Source organism: Panicum hallii, chromosome 6 (genome assembly GCF_002211085.1).
Source record: "Panicum hallii strain FIL2 chromosome 6, PHallii_v3.1, whole genome shotgun sequence".
Lineage (NCBI taxonomy): Eukaryota > Viridiplantae > Streptophyta > Magnoliopsida > Poales > Poaceae > Panicum > Panicum hallii.
In genome coordinates this window covers 9,472,338-9,481,597 of record NC_038047.1, presented here as the reverse complement: position 1 = coordinate 9,481,597, position 9,260 = coordinate 9,472,338, and positions in this window count along the sequence as shown.

Sequence of the window (9,260 nt, the reverse complement as noted above, 5' to 3'; positions counted from 1 at the left end):
TTTTTTCTGATGGTAACTCATCTTATGTTGATGATTTTTTCTCTGAACTAAAAGTGTTGCAAGCAACTTTGCTAGATGGTATTATGTCAACACCTGAGATTCTTCGGTTTGTTACAACTGTAGATTGTTGTCCAAATGTCTCAATTGCATATCGGATCCTCCTAACTGTACCTGTGACTGTAGCCTCGGCTGAAAGAAGCTTCTCAAAATTAAAACTACTGAAAAATTATTTGAGGTCAACTATGTTACAACAAAGGTTGAATGGCTTGGCTATGTGCAGCATTGAGAAGGATATCTTGAACAACATCAATCTGGAGAGGTCAACTATGTTACAACAAAGGTTGAATGGCTTGGCTATGTGCAGCATTGAGAAGGATATCTTGAACAACATCAATCTGGATAGTGTTATTAATGACTTTGCATCAAGAAATGCTCGAAGGAGTTTCTTTGTCAAGGAATAAGCATCATTGTTGATGGAGTCATGTGGCTTAGCTATTATTTGAGGTAATTCTACTAGTTTTTTTCCTACTCTTTTAGTTTGTACTATTGACATTGTTCTTCGAGAATAATAGTACTGTCAGAGGAAATCTCCAGCCGGGTGGGTTTGGAGGAGACTTAGGAGCGCTTGATCGGTTGCGGATGAACGCAGGAAAGACACAAGGATTTAGAGTGGTTCGGGCCGCCGGAGCATAATACCCTACGTCCACTTTGATGTTGTATTGATTGGGTAAGCCTGGATGCAGCTTAGTGTGAACTTGTGTTCGTGTGAACCTATCTAACGAGTGCACTCTCCCTTTTATAGTCCAAGGGGAGTGCTTACACTGTGCGGGGCCTCGACAGGTGGGCCCGGCCAACAGTAGCCTGTTCTATGAGAGATATGGAGATCTTCATCTCCAGCTCCTCTCCGTAGTCCTCTCTATCGAGAAGTTGATGTGCGTATTTACAGCCAGGATATGGCCGTGTGCAGCCTTGCCTGCATAGTGACCGCTATCAATGTTACCCAATAGTGATGCCGTGTTGCCACTGTTGGGCGAGAACCTATCAGGCGAAGGAGCAGCGCTGACCCGCTGCGCCGTTGCCTCCGCGCGCATTGTGGCAGCGCATGCCTTGGGTCTCCTGTTACAGGCCATCATCACGCACGCGCGCGGCGCCGTGACGGGACTGTACGCTGCTTGCGCACAGTATACGGTGATGCGACGCGCCGCCTTGGAAACAGGCGGGCTTACCGTGGTGTCAGCCTACCTGCCCCGTGTGTCAGTGGCAAGCCATACTTTTGACTTGGGCGCGCCCAGCCCACCTACCCACACTTAATGCGGTAGTTGGGCTGGAGTCCCGTGAAGGGCCTTCTGCCACGGGCACGTGGCAGGGCCAGCTCCGCTCCTGCCGCGGATGCGGCACGTGGCAGCGCCGGACCTCCTCCCGGGGGAAGGGGGGGTCCGAGCCCCCGAGGCCGGTCGCGGTCAGGCCCCCACACGTGGCGGCCCCAGACCTCCCCGGGGAGTCCGGGTCCACGGGGGCCATCCGAGAGCATCCCTGCCCTCATGGGCACGTGGAGGCTCCGGACCTATAAGAGCACGGGGGCGGTCCGGAGACCATAATCCCAGCTGTCAGGCCCGGGGCGTATGCCACGTCACCCAGAGGGCAAGGAGGAGGCTACGGATAGCGAGACGCTAAGCGCCTGGACACCCTAGTAGGAGATACCCCTTCCATATGTACCGACAAGTACTATTATCATTTTTGATATATTAAAAGAATTTACTTCAAAAGGGCCATAACATTAGTTCGCTCGAGGGCCTTGAAATCATAGAGCCGGCCTTGGTTACCACCATGGAAGTTTAGGGGTGATGACTAGCTTATAACCCTTGTTGCTCCAAACATTAGCCCCCAGAGCCGGATCTACAATTTTGAGGGCCCAAGAGCCAATGAGATATATGGGCCGTTCAAGCAAAACAATTTTTACATCTTTAAAATGATAGAGCATATAGTAGTACTACTAGTAAAATATATTTAATTCTTGAAAAATAATGTCGGTTTCACAGACTAAAAGAGAAGAAACTGAAACTACTATGTTACCTCAAATAAGAATAATACTTCATCAATTCAATAAAAAATAATGCTTGTAGTGCTTTTTAATTTAGAGAAAAAATCATCTAAATCAACATTAGACAACTTATCATGATTTCTACACAAATAATACAATATTTTTGTAGATCGTTGTCATCCTAGAACAATCTAGCAGGTAAATTTTGAAGCAATACAAATTGGAATCGAGTTATTCAAGGACAGCTGCCCTCTCCTCGCTTGTCTGCGTTTTACGGCCTCGCAAGGCCCTCCGGAGGAACGCGTGGCATGACGGGGCTGGAAGAGCTGCGTGTCGTCTGGAAACCTATCATCCCTCGTGGGCCCTACGTGTCTTGTCCTCTCCGGCTCTGCCTCGCGCCACTGCTCCCTTTAGCCCTTCACAATATGCTAGTGATGCCGAAAAGAAACTGGGTCCCACAATAAGCAAACAGGCATCAGATTGGTAGAGCTCCAGCGTGAGAAAAAATAGGCATCGAAGCTATCTAGAGTGTTGGGACCCATGTGAAATAGATTAGTTTTTCTCTGAGCTCCTGTACATTTCGGTTCACCAATGACAAGCTATCTAGGCCACTGAAATAGTTTTTAACTCATTGGGCACCGGTGCCTCTTCATGCGCCGCTCCATGTTTACAAGGCATCACTCTAAATTAGCATCACCTACCACAACGTGAGAAATGATGCTCCAATCTCCTCTCTCTTGTTTAAGCATCACTCTAGATATACATTGTGGAGGGCTTTACGGCCACGCGCTTCCGCCTGCACCCTGCAGGGGCCTCCCACCCCAGCATCTGCTTTCGCCTGTATAGTGTAGGGCCCCGCCTTCTGCCTCTCCTGCCCAGGCTAGCTTGCTCGCTTGCCGGAGTGGGAGACAGACAGGACGGAGGAAGAGAGACTGAGAGACAGGGATGAGAGAAAGAGAGAGCAACCGAGAGCTGGGTGCTGGCTTGCCGCTAGGAGTAGTTATTATTTTTTATTGTACACACTTACTTTTGTACTCCTTATCAATTTTCCAGGTATTTTTTTAAATCATGCACTTTTAATTCATGTAGACTATACGTATGTACAATACCTGTAAAGATTATCATGTTTAAGTTAGGTTGTCATCAGAAAATAATTATTAAAAATATGTGTTAAAATAGCAATTGGAAGTAAATATAGTCATTTTTCAAATAGTTGTCACAAATATTACCATTTGCATCAGTTTGTTAGTTACAAGATATGAATAAAATAGAGGTAGGTGTGGGAAGTAGGAAGGCACATAAGAGATCGGTTGGAGTGCATGGAGAAGTAGGGGGTTGGAATGTGGATGAGAGGTCCTCAAAGGTAGGGGCTCAAATTTGAGAGTTTGGTTGGAGATGCTATCACGGTCCTTCCTGCTCTCTCTCTCTCTCTCTCTCTCTCTCTCTCAAAATGGGTAGAACCAATAGAAAAGATAGCGGGGGCGCTCGGTTTGTTAAGGGAAGGCGGCAGTGGTGTAGCCTTGCTGGCAAGGAAAGGTACGGCGAAGTGGCCGTCACAGAGGTGCTTTCTTACTTTTCCTCCCTCCCCTCTCTCCCATTCTCAACCCCTCCCCTGCTGTCAGACCCGGGACTACGGGACTGTGTAAATAACGTAGTTCATACAGGATTAGAGGATAGGCCATGTCCTATACCTTATCTATGTTGTACTCTACTCGCATGCGAAGTAGGACTAACCGGTACAGGAGGAAACTACTCGAGTTGTACTCGAGTACGATTCCTAGGCTAGTGTCGGACTAGGATTCATGTAACCCTATCCTCCCGGATATATAAGGGCGGGCAGGGACCCCCTCAAAACATAACATCAACACCCAAGGTAATACAAACCACCAAACATGACGTAGGGTATTACGCACATCGCGGCCCGAACCTGTCTAAACCTTGTGTTGCTTGCACTTTCGAGTTCCTGATCTCGGCGTCACCCTACCTAAAACTTACCACCTCGGGTATACCCCTCGGTGGGCAGGCGGTAAAACTCTTGCAGCGAGTTTTCATAGCGACCTCGACGAGTTCGTTAATAATCTCGACGACTTGCCGGCCCATGGTTCCGCCAGGAAGACCGTGGAGGAGTCCGTTGTCAATGCGACTGCGCCCAGCGCTGCAACAACCTCCCTCGGATCGGACCCGCTCCAATCTGAGGACTTGCGTAACCGATCGCGACTCGATCTATGCAATTCGGCCACTGAATATCAGGAGGCCAACAACTCCGAGTCCCTCTCCGCATTGGAAAAGGATTTGGACTTCTTACTCCGAATCGGAAAGCCCGAAGCCACCGCACGTCGGGGGGCTGCGGGTTGTCTTGGTGACAACAGTCTGATGATCACCTCCACTCCAGAGGGCCGTTTCGTGCATTGGAAGAGCATGAAACTCTCTGATCTACTCGAGGCTGAAGACCGACTTGTGGCACACCTTAAGCCCTTGCCTTTTCAGGAGGGCAGGCCATTAGCCACCGTGGCAGAGGAGTCGACTGAGCTAGTCGAAGCGAGCTCTGATGAGCTCATATCAAGCCAGGTGCTGATGGCGGAGGAGGGCGAGGATGATGGCATCGAACCCAACGACGCACTTGACATGATATCCGAAGATGAGGCCACAGCCAACGCCGGTGATGAAAACAACGCCGATCGTGAGGCACGGAGGGCCAGGAACAGAGCCCGCGTAGTCCGGCGAAGGAGGGTCAACAAGTGCATGCGATCTATGCATCGTAAGCTAGACGCCAAATTCACCGCCGTGAGCGAGCGGGGCTTCAGAACTCCCGTGGCCAACATCGCCAGGGTAACCGCTATACTCAAGCGCAGTAATGATCCAAACCTGCGTCAAGCACTTCGCTACACGCAGAGGGCGTGGATTCAGCTCGATCAACAAAACTCGGTGTCCACCGTCAGAGAAGAACATGTGGGCAAAACCCGCAGCCAGGCTCACAGTCGAACGGCAGGCGGCCGTCCTCGACCTTAGCGCAGCAATAACAATGACAACACTCGCGGGAGTCAAGCCACTGGCGGGAGGCAGCAGCCACCTCCAGGAGGCAACCCGCGACACGCCAATCATCAGAATCCTCCAGAAGACCTGTGCCAGCGAATTAATGAAGGACGCGATGTGCGATCCATAATTGATTCCAGGCGTAGAGAGCGTGAAGTAGCCGAGACAGAGGGTACCGACTGCAGCGATCGTTTTTCAGCGTTCACCACACGGTTCAGCAGTTACAAGTACCCTGAGGGCTTCAAGCCGATTGGGATCACCAAGTATGATGGCAAGCAAGCTCCTCAGCAATGGCTACATTGTTACTCCACCGCCATTGAAGTCGCAGGAGGCTCCAATATCACCAAGGTTGTCTACTTCCCGATGGCTTTGGATCCGGCGCCGCTCACGTGGTTGGAGAGCCTGAACAACAACTCGATCGACTCCAGGGAGCAGCTCAAGAAAGTCTTCATCGACAACTTCCAGGGGCGATCACCCGTGCAGGTACTCGTCACGATCTTGCTCAATGTAAATAGGAACGTAACGAGCTCCTACGGTCCTATACATGTCATTTCTTCGACGTGCGCGCCACCATTGCGAATATCTCAGAGGAAGACATCATTGACTACTTCTATAATGGCATCACCGACCTAGGCATCTACAGAGACTTTGGACGGAACAGACCAAAAACTGTTGCAGGGCTTCGCGACATGATGCACGACTGGTCCGAGCAGGAGGAAAAGATGCGGGAGCGGTTCCCGAGGCGCAATGACAGCAACCTGAGGTGCCCAAATGATAACCGTACCGACAAGAGCCAGCAGGACTACTCGGGTCCATCCTGAAAGTGCAAGCCAGACGACCTCGTCGCGGCTGTGGATCATCCTTCGTGAGGCAGGAAGACAACAATGCAGGAGGAGTTCGAAAAGCTCCTGCAGAAGAAATGCCCATGGCATCCATGTGCCAATCATGCGGCAATTGATTGCTACCACCTCCGGAGGACATTCAGCAATCCCGATGGTGGCAAGAAGAACAGGCTAGCGGACAAAGAACCCGAAGAGGATGACCAAGGGGACAAATTGCACAGCGCGAAGTTCTAGGATGCCTCAAAAACCATCAACGTCATCTTCGGGGGAGATGAGGACTTCAGTTCCAGGCAGGAACAGAAACTGCTGCTCCGAGAGATCATGTCTGTCGAGCCGGTGGTATCACGACCACTCCGTTGGTCGGAGGTCCCCATTTCGTTCTCACGCGATGATCAGTGGACAAGCTTCTCGGAGCCTGGAAAGTTCCCCCTAGTCCTGGATCCAGTGGTGGCAGAAGTCAGGCTCACCAGAGTACTCATCGATGGCGGAAGTGGTCTCAACCTCATCTTCGCCAGCACTTTGAGAAAGATGGGCTTGGACTTAACAGACATGCTCATTCCAAGCAAGTCTCCTTTCTACGGCATTGTCCCAGGTAATGTAGCGCACCCACTTGGCATGGTGGTTCTTCCAGTCACCTTCAGCACGAGGGAGAACTGCCGCACCGAGATCATCAAATTCGAAGTTGCCAACTTTGAATCTTCTTATCATGACATACTGGGCAGACCGGCACTGGCCAAATTCATGGCAGTGCCGCATTATGTTTATTTGCTTCACAAGATGCCAGGACGAAGTGGGGTACTCACTCTCCGGGGCGACTTGAAGAAGTCGTATGACTGCAACCAGGAGTCGATCCAGTATGATTCAACTGCGCATGTGCCAGATGCTTCAGGAGAAGTACTCGTGGCCGCGCAACAACTCTCCCAAGCTGGGCTGGAAATCCCTACAAGAAAGGCCAGCAAGTCGAGCATCCAGTCAACCGGTGATGTGACTCTCAAGACGATCCAGCTCCAGGAGGGCGATTCATCCAAGACTGCCGTTATCGGTGCAGGCTTAGATGAGAGATAGAAATTCGCGCTCGTCAGTTTTCTTCGAGCTAACGGAGACATCTTCGCGTGGAAACCAGCGGATATGCCAGGGGTGCCCAGGGAACTGATCAAGCATAGTCTGAATGTAAACCCACAGGCTATGCCCAAAAAGCAACACCTTCGAAGGTTTGCTCATGACAAACGTGAGGCAATTAAACGGGAAATAACTAAACTCCTCACGGCTGGTTTTATTAAAGAAGTAATCCATCCAGAGTGGGTAGCTAATCCCGTCCTTGTAAGGAAAAAGAATAATGAATGGAGAATGTGCGTTGACTACACCGATCTCAACAAGCATTGCCCAAAGGATCACTTCGGGCTACCGCGCATTGATCAAGTTTTCGACTCGACGGTGGGTTGTGTACTCCTCTGCTTCCTTGATTGCTATTTGGGGTATCACCAGATCACGCTCAAGGAGGAAGATCAAATAAAAACCATGTTCATCACCCCGTTCGGGACATATGCCTACAAAACTATGTCTTTCGGGTTGAAAAATGCAGGAGCAACCTATCAACGCGCAATTCAGATGTGGTTCGTTGATCAGCTGCATCGGAATGTTGAGGCCTACGTGGATGATGTGGTCATCAAGACCAGCAATCCCAATGACCTGATTGCTGACTTAGAAGAGACGTTCAGCAGCTTGCAGGTTTCGGTGGAAGCTCAACCCAACTAAATGCATTTTCGGAGTACCATCAGGGAAACGGGTTCATCGTCAGTAACCGGGGAATTGAAGCCAATCCTGTGAAGATTATGGCTATCACTGATATGGAGGCTCCGGCCACAATCAAGGATTTGCAGAAGCTAACAGGATGTATGGCAGCCCTGAACAGGTTCATCTCCCGACTCGGGGAGAGAGGACTACCCTTCTTCAAGCTCCTGAAATGCCAAGACAAGTTCCAGTGGACGGAGGAGGCCGAGCGAGCCCTGCAAGATCTGAAACAACACCTTCAGTCACCTCCGGTCCTTACAACACCACTGCCGGGAGAAGATCTACTACTCTACATTGCGGCGACAACTCATGTTGTCAGCAGTGCTATTATAGTCGAGCGCAGCAAGGAGGGCCATGCGTTTGGAATGCAGAGGCCTGTGTACTTCGTCAGTGAGGTACTCTTCGAATCTAAGGTATGATACCCGGCAGTTCAAAAACTTTTATATGCAATACTGATTACATCGAGAAAGTTGCGCCATTACTTCGACGAGTACAAGATCACTGTAATTACGGATTTCCCGTTGGCGGATATTCTTCACAATAAAGACACCACGGGGCGTATATCAAAGTGGGCAGTAGAATTGGGGGCTTTGTGAAAGGACCTCAAGATGCCTAGAGGGGGGGGGTGAATAGGCTAATCTGAAACTTAAAACACTTCGAACACGGTTAGTAACACAGATGTCCGGATACTCCAGATAACGAGTCCGGAGTTTCCGGAGATAATATCCGAACTATCCGGGTATGAAACAAGCTACACAAAAATAAAGATAATGATGCTGTAAATTAGATCCAGTAAATTTAGAGGGACTAGTGGTACCTTTGGAGTGTTTCTCACTAGTTATCTTACTCCAGAGACTTGTGTAATAGTAGATCATCCTTAAACCCTAGAAAGTTAGTCTCACAAGCAAATAACCACTAAGACAAGCTAGAATTGAAAGAGTGAGATAGAATTTGTTTCCTGAAGTTCACTCCCAAAGGAGCTACGTCTCCGTTGAGGAAGGATTCAAGAGACGGTGCTCAAGAACCCCTATACTCCCCTCCCAAGGGTGAGACCAATGCTCAAACCCAAGGTCACTTACTATGAGTTCCTCGGAGAGGAATGATGATTACAAACTTGCTGTGATGCACACAACTCAATTTAGCATTCACAAGCGATGCCTAGCCGTCTAGGAGCTTGAAGCTCCAAGAGTAACAAACTAGAATCCACCGGCTAGACTTGGATGATGTTCTCAAGAGATGGAATAGAGGCTTACTTGCACAAATCTTAGCTCTTGCAACAATCTCACTTGAATCCCCTAAGAAAATCACTCAAGAATGAAGTAAATAGGAAGTGAGAGGGCTCTCTTTTGCTTGTAAGCAGTTCTAGTCGAAATGAGCAAGAGAGAGAGTGAGAGAGGGGGTATGGGGTATTTATACCTCTCTCACAGAAAAACTAGCCGTTGGCAAACGGTACCCGGATACTCCGGACACTAGGGTCCGGAGACTCCGGACCAGAGAGTTTTGCGGATAGGTAACAGTAACTCGGAGACTCCGGGTATACGTCCGGATACTCC